We start from the raw sequence: 27,031 nt of genomic DNA on the forward strand, positions 1-27,031 counted from the left end.
CTCTGCTGATGTGTCTTTTCTTAAACTGGCAGATGGCTCTGCAGGGACAGGGATAGTTTCTTCCCCTGTGTTTGTAACACCTAGCACAGTGGAGATTTGTTGGAGCCTGGAGTTTTGAACACAATGATGGCCCCTATAAAACAAATTTATTCATCTTGATCTTCCAGACATGTTCATTAGTTGCATGAAAGGTATGTCTGTGTGTATTATTTATTTCAAGGAAGAGATTGTAGATCTGAGCAAAAATCGAAATTTCTATACTGTGGGAAAGGGTGCAGTTTCAAAACTTGTTATAAACTGGTATAAAACTAGCATACTCTGAAATTTCTATTGGAGTGGAAATTTTGTGTATCTTTCACACTGCATTACTTGAGAGATTCTGTTTTAATGAAATAAATACCTTTTGATTTTTACTTCAATGTTGCTAATGGATTTATTTTATAATACAAAGTTCTCAAGAAGAAAACTGAGTTAAATAGAACTATTTCAGTTTGAGGTTTAGCTGGATTATTTTACCTTGTCAAAATGATGATTTTTTTTTTTTTTTGTTAAATCAGAATTTCCTCATAGAAAGCTCAGGAGTATAGAAAAGGGTATATTCCAGTCCAAGAGTGTCCTGTGGGGAAATCTTTAACTTCGTGTGTTAGGCTGTAACTCTGACTCTTCTCTCCAGCACATCTTATACAACACCCTTACTGCTCTGTTTGTAGGATAGGACAGTAACGTATTATCACTACCAAAAGCAAGGATGACAGCGATGAACTGTCTCAGAGAGGTATAGTTTGTTCCATCCACTGCTATTAGCTACCAGCCAAGAATATAATCACCACCTTCATCCTTATGTTTTTTATTTTAACTTGGTTTAGGGATGAATTACACCAAACACCAAAACTTTGTATCTGTCTGAACAGAAGTTTTCCTGAGCTGCGCTTGTGCAGTGAGCTTGAGGAGACTGCTTGGACCTCTGGCCGGATAGAGGACCTCTAAGGTTTGCTCTGCAGACCTAGTAGATGGATCCACTTTTGGCCAGAGCAAACCTACCCCTGGTAAGTCACAAAGAATCTGGGAAGATGCACAGAGAGCTTGTTGAGTGTGGGATATTTCAAACAAAACAGAATTTTTCAGTACAACTTAAAAAAGCAGAAAGGTTTCTGTCACATTACAGTCTGCTCCAGCGTGGGACAGACGCTTGTCTCTCAGGATTTAGTTCTTCAGCTTATAAGGGGAGCAGATCCTTAGACAACTCACATTAAAAAAAAGAAAGGAATAAGCTGTGGCGACTGGACACCAAGAAGAGGCAAGTACCTGACTTATTACACGAATGTAGACTATTTATGTGTAACATTTGCTAATACTTTGTACTTTCATGTTAGCAGGAATAAGAAAACCTACAGTCTTCAGGGAATATGACAAAATGCATAAAGACTGGAATTTTTCTTTGCAAAATGGACAAAGGTTAAAGAAAAATAGCTTTGAACTTGCATAATTTTAGGGATTTTTGCATAATTAGTAAATAATTTAATGCACAAATAACACTCAATCATATACTGGCCTGGTGTTGCAATTAAACATAAACCCTGATTTTCAGAATATTTAATTTTGTGATGAATGATCTGTTATTTTTGTCCTGTTTTATCTTTATGCAGTTATTTAAACAAAATAAACACCTCATTGTACCTTAAGAACTGATCACAATAAATTTGTTGAGATGTATAGAATAAACTCATTGAAGTCTCACCGGGCTCAGTGTATCTTCCTTCACAAAACACTTCTCATAAACGTACAGATAATACTTTAAAATCAAATCTGTATTTGTATTCAGGTGAATCCCTAATACTGAAAATGTTATTTTAGCTTCTGGAGACTTTTAGTAATGTTTTTTAAGAATGCTGCTCTCTTTGCAAGGAGCACTAGCTCATTCGGTGGCGGCTGCTAGAGCAATGCTTTGGGGTCATGCCATTGCTGGGATGAACAGGTGTCAGAATTTCAGGAGCAGGCTGACTGATAGCACAAATGAGTATTCTTTGGAGGAGTCACTTGGAGTTTTTCACAGCAAATGAACAATTTAGTGTAAAGTACAACAGAAAAACAGTAAGTAAAATATCTATATTTACCACTTGTATTCTTAGGGCAGCCATAAGTTGTGGACCAGTGACATTTCACTTTACAATCCAGTTCCTTCAAAGATACAATCCTACTAAAAAGTAGTCCTGTGTTGTTTTCTTGAATTGCTAGTCAGAAATACGTTAGTGCTTGATACTTGCAGAAATGATTACAAGCATTGTTTTAGTGCCCATCACCACAATAACTGAATTCCAGCTCAAGATGGAACATACAAGGGATCAGTAAGAGATGAGCCTAAATATGTTGCCTATTGCTTGCTCATGACACAGGAAAAGGGGGCTAAATCCAGCAGGGAGCACTGGGCAGAAAAGCCTCTTCTTAAAAGCAGTGGATTTGTGCTTCACTGTATTTCTCTGAGCCTGGGCCCTGCTGTTCAGAAAGCTCTGCCATCAGCATATATTTCGATAATGGTGTTTTCGACTGGCGTTTTTTGACTTCAGCAAAATTATACCAATATTGGAAGGCACGGCCAGATAGGGTTATTTATCATATTTGTATGGCATTGCCTTGTGAAAAATACTTGTAAATATGCTGGAAATAACACTTAGGGAGATATTTTCAAATGGTCCAAATGCAAAAATCTGAAATATAATAGTGGATGCCTTAGAGGTCCATTGTGAAAACTTAAACATTTTTTTGAAATATGATCTCTTTATTTCTTCTAGAATGAATTGTGTGTTGTTTTTCTTCCCCTCAGCTATTATATTCAAACTTTTAAAAATGTATTCAGTCCCTTTTACTGAAATCTGCATGTTTATGTTATATAGCAAAATACATAACAAAAATATTAGATGCAAATGCAGTACAGGAGACATTTTGTAGCTAATTATTATTTTTAAAATAGTGAAATAGAAATGATTAGCTACATTACTTTTTCTTCCCCTACCACAAAACCAGCTTTCTATGTCTGCAAAATCATGTACTTTTTAAAAAAACTTGTAAGCTTTAGCTGAAAGCAGGACTTTTTTCACTGATGAGTTCTAAAAATTACGTTTATAATGGAAACCCTGTCACTTGCTTAACTACAAAGGTTCAAACCCCACTATAATTAGCCCAATGACAGCAGCAGATGAGATGAGTCTGGCATTTCAGCATCTGTCTAGGTATTTTTCATCAATTCTTTTAAAGCATTGAACTAAATGGCATTTTTTTGCAACCGGGTGCTAGTTTTCTATTTGAATATTTTTTTTAAAAAAAAAAACTTTTTCTGATTCTTCACCATGGAATCCTAAGATACACAGTTCAAATTCCTCCAAGGATTCAGACTTAACCCATGAAATGCAACGGTGATAAAGTGGTAGGATAATGACCTCAGGAGGCTGGCTGGCCCCACACTCTCTCAAACACCACAAAAGTCTTCCTTTTCTTTTCTGTCTCTGAGCAGATGCTTTGAGAATGGCTTATACCTTCCTGCTCCAACTCCTTCTTCCCTTGGACCAATCTTCTTTTACTCATAGCAGTGGAAAGAATTAAAGATCCTTTAAGCTGTTCGTATATGGAGGTTCCTTAAAAATAAATACATTGAAATATGGATGATTATTTTTCTTGTAGTGGAAATCCCTCAGAACCAGCAGACATGAAAAATACAACTGAAATGTTGAAGTCTTTGATGAGGGAGCTGAAGACTTATTTCACAGATAATCCCAGACACAAGTATGGCTTTGGCTTTCTGCAATAGTCAGCATGAGCAGAAGTACACCCTCCAGCCTGAATGGCACTGTTGAAACAAACATGTATCTAGAGTGATGCAGCATCCACAGGTAACAAGAGGCAGGAACTGTGAGGGCCTTAGTCTTAGCTGTTAACAATCAACACTTAATAAAAGACAATAATGATTTTTTTAATTTCTGCTCTGAGTTCTACCTATGCAAAGTTATTGTTTTAATTGAAATTGGCCCTTTTAAATAAAAGAAAAAGTCGGTCTTACCTTCACTGGACTCTCTAGCATCCATGTGAGCAAAAAAGAAGTGATGTTCATACCAGAGAATGTCTAATACCAGGACCAATACCCTGTGTTTTTTGCTGGTAACCCATCTAAAGCCTTTTGGTAGTGGCTTTTGATTTCTTAATGACTACAAACAAGAAACTCAGCACCTTGCACCTTTTACAGATAAACTCTGTGGGAAGTGATCATGAGAAATTTGAAAAATGGGAAATGACAGCAGAGGGCCTAAAGCACTCTTGCATGCCTTGTCATTTTAAATATGCATCTCTAAGAATGGCAAGAAATGGGGTGATGTGGTATTCTTTAAGATGCATTGGGATTGGGTTGAAAAGGAACTGAACCTTTCTGGAATTATATTCCAAAAGTTCTGGCAGGATTGTCACTGAAAATATATTTTCAGACCATCCCCCAAAGCATATGCTCAAGCAGTGCGGCATGGGAGCTCCCATAGGCCGAACCAGCCTTTCATATTTGCACAAACTTGGAGAAAGTGGGACTGATGCCAGTCTCTAGCATAAAGACAACTTGAAATAAATTCATACAACCTGGGATTTATGCAAGCAAAGCGGAAAGAGAAACAGGCTCCCCCAGCACGGAATTTGGCCTTTGGTGAAATAATCTGTAGATAAGTCAGAAATTTCAGACTGAATGTGGAGGGTGGGATTGTGTTTTTCTTATTTGTCATATGAAGATTTGCAGCAATACAAAGATGCTTTAAAAAAAATAAACGGACTCCAATCCTGTGTGAAGGTCTGTAGTAATTAGCCCAGTACCTGCTGTGGTGGGTCTACAATGAGATTGCCAATGTAGGCTGGCAATTAAGGCTCTTTTAACAGTGGGAACTCAAATTCACATGAACTGCTAAGGGCCACAGGGAAAAAAATTAACCAGCCATTGTTCTTAAACTCAGCTAGTTCCTTGTAGCTTGAGGTTAGAAACAAGGAGAGCAGAGAGGGGTCTGGAATTTTTCTTTAAAGAGGTGGGCAAGGTGGCTTTGAAGAAAAACACCACTGCTAACAGCAGTGATAGTGCCCTAATGGGAAGATGTAGCCTTGACTTTGTTTTGGGAAGAAATGGAAGCTCTATTGGTTTTAAGGAAGGAGATGAGATGCATTGCCTCCTCAACTCACTCTCTTTTTCTGCATAGATACAGAAGGCAGAGGAGATTCCCCCTAATTTGCAATAGATTAGTAAAGAGGAGGAGATACAATAAAGAATTAGAACAACAAATTATTGTCTCAAAAACCAGGACAGCTGCTTTTTTTGCTGTTTAGCCTGAAGGTGGACTGTGGACTGCAGCATCTGTTATTGTGTTCTAATGACAGAATGAACTGGTGCAAAATAAATGCTTTTTTTTTTTTTTTTTCCTTTTTCTGAAGTGGATTGAAGACTCTACCAGATTTTTCACTGTAACAGTTCCAAGAATGCCTGGGGAGCTGCAGTTTGTCAACAGAGTGGCCGGTGAGTTATTTATTGCCAGGACTATAGTAAATACAAAAAAAAATCCACCCACTGAAGGTTTATTCCTCCCTCCAACATCTTCTATTTGTGCACGGAAACCAGAGAACCAATTCATGCTGTGCCTCAGAAGATTATGGGTTTGGATCTGCCCCAGACGAGGAAGGTTGGTCCAGTCATCAGGCGACTTGTCTGGAGTATGATATTGTTTAGCTTTCTTTCTCCCGAACTCCTGGTGTCATACCAGACAACTGAGCTACCCCAATGCCATGCAGTTGGATGGGGCTGGAAGGCCTTAATCTGAGAAGGTAATCCGCAACATTTCAGCTGCTTCCTAACTTGATAGGCTCCATTCTTAGGATTGATTAATCAGTCAGTCAGTCAGTCAGTCTGTCTGTCTGTCTATCTATCTATCTGTCTGTCTGTCTGTCTGTCTATCTATCTATCTATCCATCCATCCATCTAAATGTTAGATGGATCTTGCCAGGAATGTCTTGGTCTTCTCAGAGCTGAATAGTTCATTGCCTAGTCCCATTTTACTGTCATGGGAAGCCATAAACTGTTTTCTTATTTCTCAGTGTTAGCTGGAGGACTTCACCCAGAAAGTAAATTATCAGAAATTGCCCCTCACAGAACATAGAGGGTCATATAGTGGGATTAACACCACTCATACTTTTGTTTTCTAGCAGAGAAGTCAGAGCAGTCTTTTATCTGGCACGGTAACTCCCTGAGGGAATTCAAATCTACATTCCCACTGAGGACAGTGCCTAAAAACCACAGTTACAGGAAACAGACTGAGATGCCCAGATGATGAATTTGGCCAAGGCCAAGGTACAAGAATTAGGACAACATGAATTTTAATGGTTGGAGGTGCTTAGCAAGAACAGGGATTTCTTGATTCCAGTCCCTGCTACAGAGGCTGTTCTCATATTTTATCCAATAATCATTTAATGCACTGTCCTTAGAGCAAGGACCTGAAGCCAGGTTCCCCCCAAAAAGTAACGGCTCTGGCTGCGCTAAACACATGTTGTCTCTTGCTCTCTCTGAGTGGCCTAATGAATATTTGTCTATCTGCCATGCAAAGAAGAGGAGCTTCTTCAGAGGAGGCAGAGGAACCAGAAAATAAACCCTGCTCTGCTGCCAGCTAGGCAAGCGATCCTACATGACGGCTTGTAGCAAAAGAGTGACCACCTGCACCACCATTCATGGTAGGGTCTTAGGAAAAATAACTACTTCCATGAGCAAGTGCTAGGCACCTACTGCCAGCTTTGGTGGGGTCTGAAGCATAGGAATGCTTGAGAATGAGACCTGATGCGTCCTGTTCCTAGTGTTGTCTCTTGGGTGCACTGAGTGGGCTCTGCTCAGCGTATAAGGATTGTGCTTACTTGTGCTAGTGCCTAACTCCCTCAGTAGCCTATGCGAGAAGTCTGAGCACCTCAGGGTGGCGTTTGGGGCAGTTGCTGAAATGCAGGTATTTGCTAGCAGGGCAGTAAGACCTGAGCTGCTTATTTTAAAGTAAAAATTCTACCACTTCCTCAGGTCTCTTCTTTGGAGCAAGACCTTAATCTCTTTGTTGCTTACTGCATCCTAACCTGATGCTTAGATCTCAGACCCTCCATTAAGGGAAAATGGACAACTTGTAGGCATGAACTGTACTCAGCCATTATAGATCCCAGTGCAGTGGGTGATTACAGACAAGAGTCCTTAGAGGCCTGTTGACCCCAAAGAGCCCATGCCTACGTCTAGGATTTGGTCTTCCTCCCAGGTCTTGCTGAATTGTGGTTTAAATGTCTCTACAGTGAACCTGAAGGATTTATGCTCTGAAGTTCTATTTAAAGAAGTTTTGCTGTTCACATTTTCTTTAGAGAGAAATAAGAACATTGGCAACCAATTAATTAGACCTGCACCTGTTGCCCTTTCTTTTAAAGGCTGGGGTATAGGCAAGGAGACATCAGGGTATGCAGCTGATGTGACTTCTTCCCCAAAAGGAGAGGAGCAGAGATACAGCATTTTAAAAGATTTTTCTCTGTGGAGGGTGGAGGCAGAAGTCACTGTGCAGCTATGCTGATAATCCCACACTCATGGGAGAGAAAAAGAGAGGGAGGGAGAGTGGAAGCTCTTTGGCAGCTTTGCACACAGATTTAACAATTCCTGGATAAGTTTCTGCTTGAAGAGAGAGAAGCAGAGCTTGGGTTTTCTGAGACACAAAGCCACGTCCCCATCTGTTGTGCTGAGGGATAACCATTGACTCACTTTACACTGTTTCTTGCCTCTGTGGAATTGGTCGCTGAACTGTGGGTGAAAAAATTCAATCCATTTAGTCCAGTGATTAAAAACATTCTTTAACTGCTGTAAAAATTCTGTTTCTGAATGAGTGCTACAATGATTTTCATTAGCATTTAACAATCAAATGAGGTCTAGGTATAGTCCAGTAAGCCATCTGAATAAGCATGTTCTGAATTCATAAAGTGGTTTTCATTTGGAATGGGCCTGTAGTGTCAGATCTTCGGTCCGTTCATTCTAACAGGTCACTTCTGGTTGGGAAATAAAGGAAAAAGGCCTGGGAGGTGCAGGAGCTACAGGATCTCAGGAGAAATGTCTTCAGGTTAGAATCATAAATGGGGTTAGAAGCTTAAAAGACAAATTGAGTGCTTTGATATTGCTGAAAGCCCCAAAGCTCCTCCAGCTACAAACTAGTCTTAACATCCCAAGACATCCACAGTCCCATTGCTAGTATCCAGAACCACACACCTATGGACCCTTCAGGCGTTCTGATTAGCTGTCCCCTTTGTTTCTCTTCTTCGTGGTCTTCTGTAGCCTTATTTAGTAGTTGTTATTGGATTAATCTTTACATCTAAAGCTACTGGGAACAAACAACCCACGATCTTTGGAGGGTTGTTTGGCTGGACAGGCCTGATGGGTTATAAGAGACTCAGGTTTGAAACTGTGCTCAGAAACTGAACCCTGATGTTGGTGGAGGTATGCTACTGAAGCTCTCATAATGAATCTTGTTTGCTGAAGCTATTTTACTTCTTGTAAAGAATTTGTATCCCTTGGCGCACAGTCTTGAATCATCCTTTCCCAGCATTTACTTTTCTTTCCTTTCTGGCCAGAGAATAATTTTCTGGTGAAGTGTAATAGCTTCAGCAGAGCTTTAGAAATCCTTGCCTGGGAACGCTTAATAGACTAGTGATAAGAGACCCCTTCGGGTCCAATGTTTTGTTCCAACTTGGGCATAGCAAAGACTTGTTTACAAGACTCTCATTGGTATAGTTCAGGGCTCTAAGCTATTAGGGAAAATGGATTAGGATTCCTGTGGTACACGTTTCCAAAAGGTAGGTCTACTTTGAAGGTAACTAGGAGACTGGGCCTGTAGGAAAGTGAGGCAAGGCTATTGTCTAGAGTATAGGCTTCAGTTAAGTCTCTGAAAACATCATGACATCAGAACTTAGGTGGGTTAGTCCACGGGTTCATGAGGACCCTGAGGCGTTCCTGTGCCCCCTGCTCTGGGTGTGCCTGCTCAAGCAGGGGGGTTGGACAAGATGATCTCCAGAGGTCCCTTCCAACCCCTGCCATTCTGTGATTCTGTGATTTACTGCTAAGCAGATCTGAAGACCTGAGTGGGTGTGCTCTGTCAGAGTGAAGGACAAATCTACAACAACATGTTTCAGGTTCCTAAACTTCTCTGTGTGTTGTGTTTATGAGTCTAAGGAATAAGGATGCTTTTCTAAATGCTATATCCGTCAAATCATGAAGACACAAGTCCCCTGCTACTTCAGATTATTCTCTGCTCTTCTAAAAAGCTCTTGTGTTTTCTGATGTCAAAATGACAGAGATCAAGATAACAAATAAAATGGAAAGTCCTGAAGGAATCCTGACCACCACAGACTATGCTAAATTAGGGTGTGATCCCACTCCCTCCTGTGTTCATCAGTGCTTCCGTGCTGTTACTCCTGATTTATGACCGTATAAATAACAAGTGAACCAGACCTGCTGCAGGTCTCTTGACTTTCCCTACAGAAAATCTCAGCAGTGAGGTTTTTTTATTAAACGTGCATAGAAAGGTAGGAATCCCAGAGCTGGGGCTTAAGTGACAGGTCACCTGCGCCCTTGGATCTGCAGTTGGATTGAACAAACTCTCTGTGTGTGGCAGTGTCAAAGTTGTTATCTGCTGGAGGCAGAGTGAGATTTGAGGTAGAAAAACCCTCCTCAAATACCTGATATCAGGTTCTGTTCATGCAAGTCAATGGTGCTATTAAAAAAAAAAAACCCAAAGAATTATTTTTACATTAAATTTTGCAGAAAAGAATCCCTGGGATATGAGACCCCTGAGGCAAGAATTTCTTCCTGCTTCAGCTCTTAGTTGTTGTCTGGTGACAGTGTAATAAAAGTAACTACTGACATGGCATCTTTTGGGGTCTGAGCCTGACACTTGCAGTTTATGGTCTTCTGAAAGAGGTGAGGAGATCAGATAGACTCATTGCTATAAGTTCACTAGCTTGTTGTTTATCATGATAGAAAGTATAACTCTTTTGCAAGGCAAAACTCTTCCTTAAATGTCTTGAAGGAGCACTGCAGATGGCAGTTGCTCCTGTGCACACATAAAGTTTAGCCAAGTTTCAATGTTGTTGGTATCCATACTCTGCTTGCTTATAGCTACTCATCCTTTCCCTCACTCTGCTCAGACCCTTTGGTGTGGCTGGGTTCTTTGTGCATGCTCAGATACTGGCAAACTCACAGGGCCTTTTGCAGCTTTTTATTACGTTTTCTTTTATGCGTGCAAAGCCAAGAATCTGTGTTTTCGTTAGGTCTTGCAATCAGTATAAAATAAATTAAATTTTTTAAGAAAGCCGCTACCACTGGCTTCTTATCAAAGTATACCAAACTGACTACAGTTTTATATACTAAATTCTTAATAAGAAATAGCTTTGCTAGGCAGCAATAAAGCTTTCATTTTAATGCTTCTTTTTGATTTACTTCTGTACTCAGCAGGAAAAGCATCTATTTCCATTCTAACTCAGCATACCACCAACCATTCTGGGGATATGGCTATAGAGTTCAGCGTAAATATGAATCTTTGACTAACAGTGCAAAGCTCTGGCTATTAAAGAGCTGGCTGAGCTCTGTTCCTGACATTGAGAGCAGCTACATAATGTACAGATACTACAGAATTAGGTTTTGAATTTTCTTTTTTAAATCAGGTCTTCATCTTGGAAAGCTACCACAGAAATGTAGGGATAATAGTGAGAACTCAGAATTTCTGGAATCAGGTTGATTTTAGTCAGATAGTTTAGGTGTCAAGGAATAAAAAACCAGACTTAAAATTAAGTTTTCCTCAGTTCATCTACCTGCAGAACCTGTCTAAGACCCCTGATTTTCTGCATCTCTTTTCAAGTATTAGGCTGCTTATTTGAATAGTGCATTTGGATTCCATTACAAAAATCAGGAAATGAGCACAAAAAGATTTTTTCTTAATCAGACTTAAACCACAGCCTGTGACATTTCTGGAAGGTGCCTGCAAGTCTGAACACTACAGCTTCTTTCATTCACTGCTATTTGCAGCTTCAGAAAACACCCTTAGGAAAAGGTAATTATTAAATTTTTTCAGAATGGTTTCATAAGATACATGGTGCGTCCTTCAGGCTAGCTTCCGCTGATCTGGGACATACAATTTGAAATACAGGGTAATGCAAGTTACAGATGGATGGAGTAACTCATAATCTCATACTCTTCGCTTAATTTAGAGAAGAAGGATGTCTCTGCAGCGTGACCCTGGACAGTTGATTGGATTTCAGTTTTCCTTTTCAGTACAGAGTTAATATGTTCCCTTGGGAAATTTCTGTTTGGCAGTGGGGATCACATAGCCTTGGTATTCACCAGGATGCTCTGTTTGAGCCTTATATGCTGTGTTCACAGACTTTAAACTGCTGTTAACATATATCATCCAGAACACAGGTTTTGAATTTCCCCTTGTCACCTTCTTGCTCATGTGTTGTTTCTTCTCCTCTGCTTATTCCCTCTATTTTTGTTTTTAAGCCTCAATCTGCCAGCCAGGACTATCACTTTGAGTGTGGACAAGCAACACTTTATCGAGTCTGATACTGCAACCATTCTGCCACATCTCAGATTGCCCTGTAAAACCGAGTGCTGTGCTCAAACTTATTAAAAAAAGTGAGCTACAAGAAAGAGCTGTTATCTGAGATAGACACAGCATTGATAATTTCTTTTTTCCCCCCCTGCTTTTATGTAGTTTGTCTTATTTTACCTTCAAGGAAGCTGGATCAGGGTTTAACAACATAAGCAACCATAACAGCTCCAGACCTGTACTCTTTTCTCTAAAAAGGACTCTGGTTACCATCTTTAGTATCCCTTAAAAGCTGCTAGGGGTGGCCTTACTTTACAAGGCTTCTCTTCAGCCAAAGAAAAACTAGTTTTCTATGAATACTTTATGTTCCAAGTGTTTATAGCAATTCCTTAAGAAATGTTTGTAAAGATTTCTAGTAATGGCTGTTGCTTTAGAGTCCCTGCACTCAAAATAATGGACCATGTTTAATTTTTTAGTTCTATAAAGTAACAGGGTCACATTAACATTTTCCAGTCCATGAGAATTTATCTTCCATTAAAATTAGTACAATATTGTTCAAGCTTGAGATACCATATAATCTGCTCATTGGAGGCTGGACACTACTTTGTTGATGTACTTGCGCTATAATCAATGGGGCTGTTCATGTCAGTGAAACAAGCAACGTTTGGCCCCTGGCAATGAAATGAACATCAATTACATATATGAGACTTGGCTCAGTAGAATTATCTTACTACTTTACTTCATTTTTTATTATTAATTCCTCATCATATTTAATAGCTTGAGGCATTTGAAAAATAAACTGTAATATAGTGGCCATAAAGGATAAATGGATAATGCTTTAATTATCTTGTGTCATAAAGCCAAGTCTTCAATTATCGTGTATGAACATCTTTGGTTCATTTCTAACAACTGTGAATCTTATCCAATAATCATATATTCTGATTACTTGTCAAGTTTATCCAGCATATCCTATGACCTGCTGGGGCTTGTAGCTAATGTAAGAGCAATGTTATAATGAATTAATACATTGCCATGCTAGAGAGTCCTTTCTGATTATCTAGCATGACCCCTTGCATTTCACAGGCCATGAATTGTCAACCATTCATACCTGTTTCCAGCCCATCTTCTGTGGTAGCCACTAAGCCTCCACTTGCTCAGTCTTCTGCTGAAGAACACAGGACAGATTACCTAAACCTCATGGCTGGAGGCTCCATTGCAGTCACTTTCAGTTCATACTTGGTTATGATTTAATCATGAAACAGAGCTCTAGGTTAATGTTAGACACCCTTCATTAACATGCTGGGAGCGTAGCGTTGTTTTTCATACTCTTCTTCAGTTCATGAGGATTTAAATCTGCTCATAAGCTGGTGCAAAGCAACTGTTGTCAGTGTTTCACAGAAGTGAATGGTTTCACCCACAGACAAATAAAAAACCAAAGCAGAATTAAGTCCCCAAAAGATTTTTCTACTTGATTACTTCCTTTCCCTCCCCCCCCTCCCCGGCCCCATTTGGTATAACACATAAAATCCAATTCAGAAAAAGTGTTAAGCGGAACCTGGGGAGAGGATAGAGTTTAACTCTCATCCTTGAACATTTACTGGTGCTGCTTCTGAAGGAATATTGCAGACAAGAAGAAAAATATTTACTTAGAAATTTCAGGGCTCCGACTGAGCATCTGCTCAAACTCATGCTTTGTCAGTTTGCAGGTGAAGAGACGTTTTGCAGCCATTCAGGAGCAAGCATGAGGCAAGAGCTGGTTCTAGCTGGGTTTACTCACTTAGACGAGTGCCATAGGGTGGGGTGCTGGCATGGCCCACCCTTGGCAAAATGGCCTGGAAAGCAGGATTCACTGAGATGACCCAGTCAGCCCAGTCTGCTTCTGAAGCCCAGTTTAAAGCAAACAGCAGCTGCAGCAGTTGTGGTGTTGGTAAAACTTGCTGATGCATGAGAGACAAGGGGTTTTTTTGGGGGTGGGGAAGAGGAACTGCCCTAGGAAATGGTAAGAAAGAATCACTTTCTCTTTGTCTCAGCAATTTATTTTACAGCTTCTCATCTGACACTGGGGCTTCTGATTAGACAGCATCTCATGCGCAGTTTTGAAAGAATCCCCAGGTGGCTCATGGGAAGGGTTTCAAATGGGCACAGTCAGCATGAGGACAGACTTGTTTCACCCTCTGTTGTTTGCACCACTTGCTCACCAATGTGGGCTGGTGCTCCCTGAGCAATCACAGCCAGCTCCAAATGATCAAAGACATCCAGTGGGGTCACCTCCCCTCCCTTGGAGGCTGTCGTGGTTTAGCCCCAGTCAATAGCTAAGCCCCACAGAACTGCTCGCTCATTGCCCCCACCCCAGTGGGATGGAGGAGAGAATTGGAAGGGCAAAAGTAAGAAAACTCATGGGTTGAGATAAGAATAGTTTAATAATTAAAATAAAGTAGTAAGAGTAATGATGATGATGATAATGATAATAATAACAACAACAACAACAATAAATGAAAAGGAAAATAATGAGAGAGAGAGAGGTGAAACCCAGGGAAAAAAACCAAACGATGCAACTGCTCACCACCTGCTGATCGATGCTGCTGGTCCCCAAGCCGTGATCGCTGCTTCCCCTGGCCAGCTTCCCCCAGTTAATATACTGGGCATGACATCATATGGTATGGAATATCCCTTTTGCCAGTTTGGATCAGCTGTCCTGGCTGTGCCCCCTCCCCTCCTGAGCACCCAGCAGAGCATGGGAAGTTGGAAAAGTCCTTGACTAGTGTAAGCACTACTTAGCAACAACTAAAACATCTTCACATTATCAACATTGTTTTTAGCACAAATCCAAAACACCCCATGCTAGCTACTATGAAGAAAATTAACTCTATCCCAGCCAAAACCATGACAGAGGCCCAGAGCCCCGTGAGGTTTATTTACTGCCAGAGCCTAATTTTGCCCAGGAAGGTGGAGCTAACCAGGCTCTACGACTGAAAGTTGTATAATTTAAGCAAAGGCAATGCCTAGCTGAATAGTCATAGATTGGCTGCTAGTAAATTGCCAGAGGAATTACTTTGTACACATGGTATTGCTGTATGCGTTTTCACAGTTCAGGCAAACATCAGCAGAAGGAGGAGGCACAGGGTGTGAAACAGGGAATCACTCAGACTCTTGAGAAAAGTGGCTGTTTAGTATTCGGGATGAAATTCCAGGGTAAGTTTGCCACCAGCAGAATGGTATGGGGTAATACACAGTATGTTGTGTTTGTCACTCAAGTGACAGAGCATGCTGGAGAAACTATGACGAGGAGCATTTAAAATGTGGTGGAGCTTGGTCCAAGGAAATCCAGTCTGGTGCTCGTGATGAGCTGTCGTGAAAGCTCCTGCCTGTTCTCCGGCCCTGCCTTCATTCAAACTGCAGTTCCAGCTTCAGCGCAGAATTGAGCTCAGCTGGGGCTGCTGCATCTGTAAACCAAACAAATCTCGGGAATATGTCAGGGGAAAAAGAAAATTACTACGTGCTTTTGAGTTATCAGGCATCTGAACAGCGATAGAGTGAGGTGCCTCTCTCAACTTGCAAGGTGTTCAACACTCCTTGCTCCTGCTGTTAGTCTCTTTTTCTAGGTGGAGGACATGGCTTGCAGAGGATCTCTGCCTCCACACCTGGGCCAGGCTGTTCATTTTTTCCCAGGAGATTTTAGGAGCTTACTAACCTCTGCATCCCTTGCCTCTGTTCTTTTTCTAGGGAAAAATGGAGTTATTCCTCAGTTAGAATCATAGAATGTCCTGAGTTGGAAGGGACCCACCAGGGTCATCAAGTCCAACTCCTGTCCCTGCACAGGACAACCGCAAATTCACACCATGTCTCTGAGGGCACTGTCCAAGTGCTTCTTGAATAGTGTGAGGCTTGGTGCCATGGCTGCCTCCCTGGGGAGCCTGTTCCAGTGCTCCACCACCCTCTAGGGAAGAACCTTTTCCTAAGATCCAACCTAACCCTCCCCAGGTTGGCAGAGGAATGAGAGATCTGCAGAGCCTCCACAGTTAAATAACATACCACGAAAGGCGCTACCATCTTGCAGTTTGTCCCAGAGCCTGGAAGAATTTTTTTCACTGCCAATAACAGATTCGGTTTTAGACTTTGTTTTAGCAGCTGAGCTTGCAAGGTGGGATCTTTGCTTTATTATCTGAGTTTTCACCTCTGAGGTCTCATAAGAGATTCTCGACACAGTCGGGTGCCATCGTTATACTGTAGTCTACTGAGGACTGTAAATGAAGCAGAAGAGTATTGGATTATTAGTGAGAGCTTTATCTAATGGTAAATATTTGAACATATGATCTTCAAAGTTACCTTTCTCTTGCTTGCAGTGTTCATTTGATTACAACTTAATGATACAGTAAACAAGATTTTTGAGCAACAGTTTGCGTTAAGAGAAAACAACAAATGTCTTCAGACCAAGTATCCCTAGAACACAGCAAGAACAACAGTGTTACAAGTCAATTTTTATTTCTGCTGAAGCATTTGGTTCTCCTGTATCAAAGAAGGTGTTTGATCATGTTTGTGCGACCCACATGCAGGGAGAGCTCATATGTAGTGTCTTTCCATTTCTGCAGCAGTAGAGATTTCAGCCACCTTCTCAGAACTCCTTGGATGGCTTTGCACAGTTTGAGGGATTTATGGACATATTGTAAAAGTAAAGACTGGAGCTGAGAACTTCTTAACTTTTTTCCCACCTCTGTGAGGAGATCTGCTTCTTGACATTGGAGATCAAGGAAATGGAGCTTGCTGGGTTCTTATCCTCTACCCATCTCTCTTTCTCAGGTGCTTGCATGCTTGTTCCTAGAGGAGCAGAATACTTCAATTCATTCATGTGTATATTCTTACAAGCTTCCCCTCCATGTAAGGTAAGTACAATTGCATAACCCTCAGATGTAGGTCCCCAGGGACAGGAGAAATTGAGATGCCCCAGTGAAAAGTCAAAGTAGAAGGTCATGGCTGAGCCTGGGGCTCCATTCACTCCTCTGTCTGTGTCCATGTGATGTGATTGATTTAAGAAGTGCAGTTACTGCAGCTGTAGAGAGTAGAATGGAGACCAAGGTCACTTAGGGGTTGGGGGGTGAGAATGATGGATGGAATCACACCTAGTTCTCTGAACACCCAGACTAACATACTCACCACTGATCTGTGGGTTCTTTGAGGATTTTTGCCAGAACTGCACTAAAGCGAGTAACATTTCAGTTATCTTGATATTTCCCACAGCTAAATGAATACAGTACCATGTCTTTTCCAGCACAGACTATGCTCCTGTAGCTCTGGAGCCTCCAGCCTCTCTGTAGCATCCTCTGTTACATGACTATATTGCACTACGTATTTTTTCTTTTATCCTGTCTGAAAGCATAGTTCATACTAAATCTCTGCATGAAGAACATGACTTCCTTGAGAGCAGCGGTGCTTTAATCCTGGTAATAAATTCTATTCCTTCAAATACAACGCCATGCCAAGACAATTTGTGATTTCTAGTGACTCTAGCATCCCATAAGTTAATTTCATCAACTCAAGAAACAACTAGTGAAAATGATTGCATTGAACTTCAGGATAGAAAAAGCTCTGCTGTGGATCATTTTGCATGTTGGCTAAATATTTTGGCTTTCTTATGTAATTTTTTAAATCTTTCCATTGCAAACCAACCTTTAGACTTCAACCTTTAGAACCAAGGATGGTGCTAAAGTAATACTGGTCTGTAATTCAGGATTTGTGAAGCATCACTATCAGTAATATCTTACAAGTATTTGCATGATGGAATGGGTGCAAGTAAACTGGCATATTTAGCTAAGAAAAGGATTTGTTTCTAGTTAATTGTAGCAGTGAACAGATGTACATTAGAGAAGGAGTTAGTGGGTAGATGGCTCTGTAAAATGCTGGAAATGTGCTTGGCTAATTGTGCAGCCACCTGTGGTTGTGCAGATGGCAATATCTGTGCTGCAGCTGTAACATTCACCGAAGCCCTGCTATCCCAGGCAGAAGCAGCTGTAGCCTTTGGAGAGGGGCAAGCAGGAACAGCTTGAGCTGGTCTCACTTCTGGATTCCAAGTTACTCATCACCATCCCTGTAAACTAGCTCTAACATTTCACACTGTGCTTCCAGGCTTGCAGTGTTTTTGTAGCTGTAACAGGCAACAGCAAAGTAAGAGCTAAAGTATTTAAACCAGAAGAAGCTGCTGAACCCAAACGAACAGAGCTGAGGAAGTATGGAGTAATCAGCACCTGCTGGAACATGGAATGCTTTGAATCCTATGTTTCTTCTCCTATCTTATGTATTTACATGAATGTGGAGATTCATCAGATTTTATTTCAGAGGTAAGGAAAACCTGTATGTTCTTAGTTTGCAGGTTCCCTATTATATACTTTTAAAGCCCTGGTATTTTGTGTCTTCTGCCAAAAGGCAGTGGCATACATAGCCATGTAATTTCTGGGATCAGCTGACTCCGAACATTAAGGCATTATTGATTACTTGATTTGATCTAGAAATGTGATATTAATTTCTCCTGAATTCAGTGCTGGATTTTTTTATTTTCAAGGGAAACAGAATTGGGTGATTAGGGCCTTAACTGAGAAATGCTTAAAATGTGCATGTCCTCCAAGTCCCATGTTTGTCTCCTGAGCTTCATTCTCTGCTCTAAGCCTTCAGTTGCAATTCTGTGCTTGTTGCTTTTTTTGCAGCAAAAGTGATCAGAGCTGTGCAACCACAATGAGTTAGCCTTTCTTGTAATGCAGGGTAGTGTAGAAATGCTGGATTTTGAGAAGGCTGCTTGGATACTGGGGTTATGAGTTACAGGGCAATCCTTGAAAGGACAGGACATGCAGCAGGTTCTTCCTTCTTTTGTGCATTAGAAATACTTGGATGGATAGACAGGGAACTACTGGAGAGGGTTCAGCGGAGAGCTATGAAGATGATCGGGGACTGGAGCATCTTCCTTATGAGGAAAGGCTGAGATACCTGGGTTTGTTTAGTCTGGAGAAGAGAAGACTGAGGGGGGATTTCATCAATGCTTATAAATATCTAAAGGGTGGGTATCAAGAGGATGGGGCTGGGCTCTTTTCAGTGGTGCCCAACGACAGGCCAAGGGGCATTGGGCACAGAATGGGCACAAGCTGGGACACAGGAAGTTCCACCTCACTATGAGGAAAAGCTTCTTTCCTGTGCGGGTGCCAGAGCAGTGGCAGAGGCTGCCCAGGGAGGCTGTGGAGTCCCTTCCCTGGAGACATTCAAACCCCACCTGGATGCATTCCTGTGCCCCCTGCTCTGGGTGTCCCTGCTTCAGCAGGGGGGTTGGATGAGATGATCTCCAGAGGTCCCTTCCAACCCCCGCCGTTCTGTGGTTCTGTGATTCTGCATACAAGTGCAGTTTAGAGTTTCTCTTCATGTCCTTCTGCATAAGGAGTACTTCTAGGAAGTGGCTAGGACATGTCCATGTTATTCTTGAGACCTTATAACAACAAAATGGCAGAAGAAGGGGCATCAAGATGTTTGGGAGTTGGAGCACATACCATATGAAGACAAGTTGAGGGAGCTGGTCTTGTTTACCCTGAAGAAATTAAGGCTTTGGAGGGAGCTAGCAGAAGTCCCTTGGTACCTATTGGGTGGTTATTGAGAAGATGGAGCCAGACTTTTCACAGCGATGCATGGTGGGAAGATGAGAGACAATAGACGTAAGCTGAAACAGGAGAAGTTGACACTGGTTTTAAGGGAGAAACTTTTTCCCTCATGAGGGAAAGCAGTGGAGCAGGTTGTCCAGAGATGTCGTGCAGCCTCTGTGCTTGGAGGTTTTCAGGACCTGGCTGGATAACCTGGTCTGATCTCAAAGGTAACCATGATTTGAGCTAAAAGTTGGACTAGGCACGCCCTAAGGACCCTTTCAGCCTGAATTATTTTGTGATCATATGATTCTATACATTGTTCCCTGGCATGTTTTTTGCATGAAGTACAATTTTTGAGGCAGAACCATTTTTGGGTCTTAGCATCAGCATCAGGGAAATGGGAAGTCACAGAAGAGTCACTATGGCTTCCTATTTTTCATCAGCAGTTTACACAGCCTGGAGAACATAGGCTTTTGATGGGTCCCCAGCCACAGTACAAATTACATAGATATTACTACTGAGGATTGATGAGAACACAGGACAAGAAGGGAGTGCAGGAATATCTGATCATTGACCTCTGTTATTGCATGCAGCTGTGACATATCTTGCCTTGTTAGAAAAAAATCCTTGTATTTTAAAATCAATTAATTTTTTACTGCTGTTACTCCCATGGCAAGACTGTTCCAGAATCTCTACTTCCCATTTGTTAGAGAACTTCTAATTTATAGCTTAAATTTATTCATGACCTGTTTATACCCTTTTGTTCTGCTGCTATCTTTTCCCTATGGTCTAAATAGCTCTTCTGGCACTTATTTCCTGAATATGTGTGTAGAAAGCAATTCTATCCATCTCGGCTTTCATTTGGGAAGTTAAACAGACCAAACTTACTCAGGCTTCTCTCATAAGACAGGCTTCACATTCCCCTCATCATCCTGCACTGCTTCAGTCTGAATTAATTGACCTGAGGCTGGATTACCAGTGCAGTACATATTACTCCAAAGATATTTCTAATGCCTCATACAGTGTTGTTAATATTTGCCCACCTCTATTAGAAATACTGCAGCTAATGCATCCTATGACTGCTTTTTCTTGGCCACTTCTTTGACAGCACCGGCTTTTACAACCCTTACCTGCTTATAATTCATTGCCAGTTCATCTTCCTGTGCATTATTTTTTTCTACCTTGTATGATAATTTACCCTTTTAATTAGTTATCAAGGTCGTCCAGTTGTCTTGCTGACAGTGTTCTCCATCTCTGTGTTGTCAGTATCTCCTCTTTTCATCCTTTATAACCGGTGGCATGGATCCATTCCTGAAGAACTCCGCTTTTGTGGGATGCCTGCCTCCAGCCTCATACTTCTCCTTTTCACTACAACTGTTTCTACTTTTCTAGGTCCTTACATGTAAGGGTGGGTTCTTGTGCTAATCTCTGTCTTCACAAAGTTAATATGCAGTGCTTTACAGAAGTCAGGATGGGTGAGTGCTACTGCATTTTCTCTAAGAAATCAGTTACTGGAAATCTTAGGTTTGGCTAGCACTTTCATCTCTGAAACCCTGATGCTGCTGGAGTCAAGCCCAACTATTGCTGAATTTTACACAGCAGAACAACGGAGAGTAGAAAGGCAAGAGCAAAAAGTCCTGTGACCAATTAAAACCATGAGAGATAATTCACCAGGTACTGTGCGCTTACCTAACTTGGACTATGTCCAAGATGCACTGGTAACACCCCCTGTCTTCCCCTCGTCATCAACAACCAGTCAAGGCGTCTCAATTTTGCATCCACTCATTTCACAGTCAACATGAAGGTGCCAGCCAATGCATTGACTGATGGACATTGATTTGACATTGACTGATGGATAACTTCTAGCTCTTTCTGCAGTCAAGCTGGTTAAATGGCACTCCTGCTTAATAACAAGAATTGCTCACAGGCAGGTGATGCATGTGCAGAAGAAATCTTGGTTGCTAAGTTTTCCTCCCAAGACTCCTTTTCATAGGGCACCAGATGTGTAATTTATGTATTCCTAATATTTTTTAGATTGCAAGTAATCCCTGCTTAGCACTTCCTGTGAAGGGACAGAACTAGGTACCATTAAAACATCATGGGTTGCAACAAAATAATGATCCAGGGCTGGAGGTACTGGAGCTTTGTGCTCTACCAATTTTTCTAAAGGATAACAAAAGAAATGCGGTTTCCAACAAAATAAGTAATTTCTCCCAATGGTGTGGTACTTGCTCCTGCTGTAGCTTCACACTGGTCTCTGCCAAGTAATCCTATAGTTTGCTTTAGTGGTTCAGGGGCTGAATGGGAAAAGCTTCCATAGAACTTGAGACCTCACTTAATCCTTAGCTAATGTACAAATTGACACGATATTATCGAGCTTATCTGGCTCCTGTGGTTAAGATCCTGTTAGGTGCGAGATCAGTAATTTCTGAGAAGCGTTAGTGAAGCGTTAGGGATATCTTTAGCTCTAGTGACTCCCTTGACATTTGATTTGCTTTTGACTGAATGTTACCCTCATCTGCTGCAAATGCCTGCAGGTAAGATGGACTGTCCCTTTAACGGAAAAATCCAACTGGGGTTAGCCAGAAACTGTGTCGGTTTGAGACTATAGGAATATGCTTAACACTGCTTTCAAAATTGCCACAGGTTTTTTCCAGCAAAATCCAATTCCACTGAGATAAAAAGTAGACTTTTTCCTGCTTTTGTTGTTGTTGTAGAACGGAGAACTTTGGGCATTTTGGCTTTCAACAAAAAAAGTAGTTTCTGATACAAATCTGAACAATATAAATGAAAATATTTTCCTAAAATAATTAAATTTTCATTTAAAAATCAGCAAAATTTCAACAAAAAGTGCAATAGCAACTGTGTACCCCCTTAATTCTCTAAAATAACTATCAGTTATGAGTTTATGGAGGGCATGGGGGAAGGAAGAAGAGGGTGAAGGCTCGTTCCTTTGGCTCTCTCCATGTACAGGTTGTGTGATGTGGCTGTGTCCATATGACTAAGAGACCAATGCCACTATGCCCGGGATATCTGGTAGCTCCTACTATGACATGAATGTGGCAGAGGTGATGCTCAGCCTGTCTTCTGGTACATGTTTGGGTCACGTACTGTGCTGTACTGGGTAGTGGGGAGAGCAGTGGCGGGGCTGCAACCTCCTGCAGTCCCCAAGATCCTACCAATGAAAATGCAGTTGATTCAGAACTTTACACTGGTGACTTCAGAGTAGGTAGAATGACATGACAACTGTGACAGAGCACTTGTGTGTGCTGTACCTAGTGTTTCTAACAGGAAAAGAACTGAAAACCATGATGCTTTAAAATGTTGCTGTTTTTTTACCCCAGGAGCCACCTTTAACTAGAGTTTAATGAACTCCCAGCAGTAGGCACCAGCAGAAGTAAAACACTCACACAGCCTACTATGCCAATTAGTTTGAACAGGTGACAATGAGGGCATTTTTTACCAAGATTTTCATGAAAACACTTCAGATACCTTGCCTTCCAGATTCTGAGATGAGATAATCAAATTGTGCAATGGAAAAAATCCTGAGATTATAGAATCTGTACAGGGCTTGGTGTCCTCTTTGTTTTCTAGACAGATAATGGGTTTTAGGCTTGTTAATATCAAAATAGTGGTCTTGGTGGATTGGTAACAAAATGATTCTGTGCTTGAAGGGGCAGAAAAAATCCTCATTAGGAAGGAGTTTCTGTTGCATGTAGCTAAATTGTGTTACAGAATGGTGATGCTGTCATTACTGTTTTAATCTTAGCCTGGCATTAATAAAAGAAAAATATATAAAAAATAATTCTATTTGCTGATTTTTGAAGAAGAAAAGAAACTAATTGTATTATTAGAAAAGAAATTACATAAACATGGTGTATATGGTGTAGGGAGCTATTTAAACACTGAAGCAGGAGATCTAGCCAACAACAATAATGACTCTTTAAATGTCACTATATATAAATATTTTAATGTGTTTATGTGAACATGCTTGTGTTTGTGAGTGTGTGTGACAAAGAGAGAGCACTTTCCAAAATCAAAACTTTCGGATGATGAAGAATCTCCAGGAGTTGAGTGTTCTTATGTGAAAGCAGCAAGTGTAAAACTCGTTTCTAGAGGGAAAGCCAGAACACTTGCTGTATGCACAACTCACATTCCATTTATATACAGTCTGATAGCAAATACATGGTAAATATTCTTTTTCAGACCATATTTGCAGAGGCAAGTTTCATTTTAGGTCCCAGTATTGCAATCACAGAAGTTATACTTACATTATTAAGCGATGTGATACAATATGAGCAGATATGTAGAATGAAACACTGGATGCCAAAGACCTGCTGTTCACCCTGTATGTTCTTCAGAGTGCAGAAGCTATTTTGGACCAGCTCCAACCTGTTTCCATGGACTTAATGTCCATAGGAGGTTGGAGTGCATTAGGTGCACTCTTAAAGCACAACTCCCACTTTAGTTTCATCAGGAACCCAGTTCATATGCTCTGTAAAAACGCTCAGTTGGAATGAAAGCAAAGAAATGGGACTGATCTGGAGATTCAATGCATGAACTAGCTTCTGATTCAAATTAAAATATTCACACAGACTCACACTTTGATATGGTTATTCAAGTTCATGCAAGCCCCATGGAAATTCCTGCCTAGGTCCTTGCAGGACTGAGTGTCCGCAAAAGCAAGAGGAGTCGTTTATAATGCCAGGTTTCTAGTAATGGTCATTTAATTGTTTCTCACCCAGTAAATATGATGGCTCCATGTTGCATTGCTAAAAGTTACAGTAATAAAATGCTTTATGATTAGTAGAAGCAAAGGGCCTGCTGCAATCACTCAGATAAAACATGCATGAATGTAAATATCCTATCTAATTAAGCTCATGATCTTGTTTACAATAAGACAAAAATAAAAATCTGTAAACAAGTAATTTGTGAGCAGTAGACTAATGAAGCCTGATTTTGGAACAAATTTGCATCAGTCAGATGAGCGACTTGGTAACTGACTCACACTAACATTTGTTTGTAATCTTTGCATCTGTCTTTGCATTTTTTTAATCTCACCCGTTATGACCGTCATTTCTAGGACTGTTTTGTTGTGGATGCACAACTGATTGCATTTGATCATAGAAATTAGCTGAGGGGCTTAAGAGTTGGTGGGGTGAATCTGTGAATATTCCACCTGTTTCTCTTGAGCTGCCTTGGTTTTTAATCTTTGTAGTAATACACTTACGAGTGAGGAGTCCATTACTTACCCAAGCATGGTTGAATTTGATCAGCAAGTTTCTAAGTCCTGCATGCTATAGGAAAGTTAACTAAACACAGTGTGCCTGCTTCTCTTCCTGGCTTTATTTTATGATTAAACCATGGTGTTCACCTTCATTCATCTACTTTTAACTTGTAGTGGTATGACTTTGGCATTGAGCCTGTTGATCCACTTGACTTATATGAAGTCATTTCTGAAGCAGATGGTAGTCTTGCCACTGATTATAACATCAGCAGGAGCAGAACAGAAAAGTGTTTGCTAAATGGAAGTTGAATAGGTCTGAAGGATTTCTTCCTTAGTTTACAGTGAAACCATCTGATTAAATACTCTTTGTTATTCATTAAAAAGAAATAGCTTTCTTCAAATAATATTTTGCACTTAAACACTGAAAGTAGTACACAGAGCTTTCAAAACTCTGATTATATTATGACTTACATAATCACAGAATGGTTGAGGTAGGAAGGGACGTCTGGAGGTCATCTGGTCTAACCTCTCCTGCTTAAGCAGGACCACACAGAGCTGGTTGCCCATGACTATGTCCAGATGGCTTTTGAATATCTCAAAGGAGGGAGACTCCATTACCTTTCTGGGCAAACTGTTCCAGTGCTTGGTCACCCTCACAGTATAAAAGTGTTTGCTTGGTGGGCAGAGGGAAACTCCCTTTTTCCCCCGAAAGGCTCTGGGGGTTTTGCCATAATCATGACTTGTAAGCACTTCCCTGCTTACACACAAATATTTGAGGTGACCCCACTTAAGCCCTGTTTCCCTGATTTTTGTCTTCTCTTTTGTTCACATCACCCCAGGCCTTTTATTTGTCAACCCTGTCCATCACTCCCTCACAGGCCTCATGGAAACTCTCTGCTTCCCCAGTTATTCCTAGTTTAAGGCTGTTCTTACCAGGTCAGCCATCCTGCTGGCAAAGAGGATCATAGAACCATGGAATCATAGAATAGTTTTGGTTGGAAGTGACCTTTAGAGGTCATCTAGTCCAAGCCGCCTTGCAATAAGCAGGGACATCTTCAACTAGATCAGTTTGCTCAGAGCCCCGTCCTACCTGACCTTGAATATTTCCAGGGACAGGCATCTATAGCCTCTCTGGGCAACCTGGTCCAGTGTTCCACCACCCCCATAATAAAAAAATAATTCTTCTTTATATCTAATCTGAGTCTACCCTCTTTTAGTTTAAAACAACTACCTCTTGTCCTATTGCAACAGGCCCTACTAAAAAGTTTTTCCCCATCTTTCTTATAAGTCCCCTTTAAGTTCTGAAAGGCCGCAATAAGGTCTCCCAGCAGCCTTCTCTTCTCCAGGCTAAACAACCCCAACTCTCTCAGCCTGTCCTTGTAAGAGAGGTGCTCCAGGCCTCGGATCATTTTTGTGGCCCTCCTCTGGACCCGCTCCAACAGGTCCATGTCCTTTCTGTGCTGAGGGCTCCAGAGCTGGATGCAGCACTGCAGGTGGGAATCACGATCCACTGTTGGGTTGAACAATTTGGCAGACGTTAAACCCCCTTGCTTTCCAACCGACCTCAAATAATTCTGGGAGGTTGGGGACAGCTGGGCTTAACTTCTGATTGACTCCAATGTGTTATCGTGACTAGTTTCATTTTTCACTCTTGGAAACAGAATTAAGACTCAAAATGGAGTAAAGTGCCAAGTCACTTTATTTGGCCAAAAATAGATACGCAAGAGAAAAGCAAAGAAAGAGAGGAAAAAAAAGGTGAAAAAGGGAACAAGATGGGAAGGGGTGGGGAGAGAGCGGGACTGTTGCGATAGCTATCACCATGGATCTGCCGCAGTCCATCTGGTCTGGGCGGGGGGAGACCAGGTTGTCTGGGCAGAGAAGTCCAGGCATCCAATGTATCTTTGGAACTGGTGGAGGGGGGGATGTTCCAGAATGCTCCTCCATTGCCTCGGCTGGTTTCCCCTTTTTATAAGGTTGCTCTCTTGTAGAGTCAATAACTATTCTGCATACCCACGCTTCCCACTTGGTGGTGGGGTGCATGCCCAGTACTGTCACTAGAGGGTGCTTGAAAGTTCTAGAGGGTCCGAGCCCCCCCCATATGTTGTCAGTTAACCCTGGGCCTGGGTACATGCACTGAGGACATGTACTCCGAGATAACGGGACACACTTTCCTGTTGGGTAGACCTTGGTGATTAAACTGTCCCGCTCAGCTGCCGTACTGATCAGACTTTGGGAGTCAAACTTGCCTGCCAACAATGTTGAGACAAGTTTCTAGTCCCTGGCAGTGGAATCTCACCAGAGCAAAGGGGCAGAATCACCTCCCTCAACCTGCTGGCCAAGCTTCTTTTGATGTAGCCCAGGATACAGTTGACGTTCTGGGCTGTGAGCACACATTTGCTGGTTCATGTCCAGCTTTTTGTCCACCAGTACCCCCAAGTCCTTCTCTGCAGGGCTGTTCTCAATCCCTTCATCCCCCAGCCTATATTAATAATTGGGGCTGTCCTGGCCCATGTGCAGGACCTTGCACTTGGCCTTGTTGAACCTCATGAGGTTACATGGGCCCACTTCTTGAGCTTGTC

General features: G+C 41.4%; 1 long non-coding RNA gene across 1 annotated transcript in view; it reads left to right on the forward strand.

Moving 5' to 3' along the window:
- Nucleotides 1-27,031, forward strand: part of LOC142053982 (uncharacterized) — a 61,460-nt gene that overhangs the window by 21,150 nt on the left and 13,279 nt on the right. The window contains exons 3-4 of the long non-coding RNA XR_012659407.1: nucleotides 3,676-3,884; nucleotides 5,449-5,530. This is a non-coding gene — a long non-coding RNA (uncharacterized LOC142053982). The remainder of the gene's footprint in view (nucleotides 1-3,675; nucleotides 3,885-5,448; nucleotides 5,531-27,031) is intronic.

This window comes from Phalacrocorax aristotelis, chromosome 2, assembly GCF_949628215.1.
Source record: "Phalacrocorax aristotelis chromosome 2, bGulAri2.1, whole genome shotgun sequence".
In the NCBI taxonomy this organism is placed as follows: domain Eukaryota; kingdom Metazoa; phylum Chordata; class Aves; order Suliformes; family Phalacrocoracidae; genus Phalacrocorax; species Phalacrocorax aristotelis.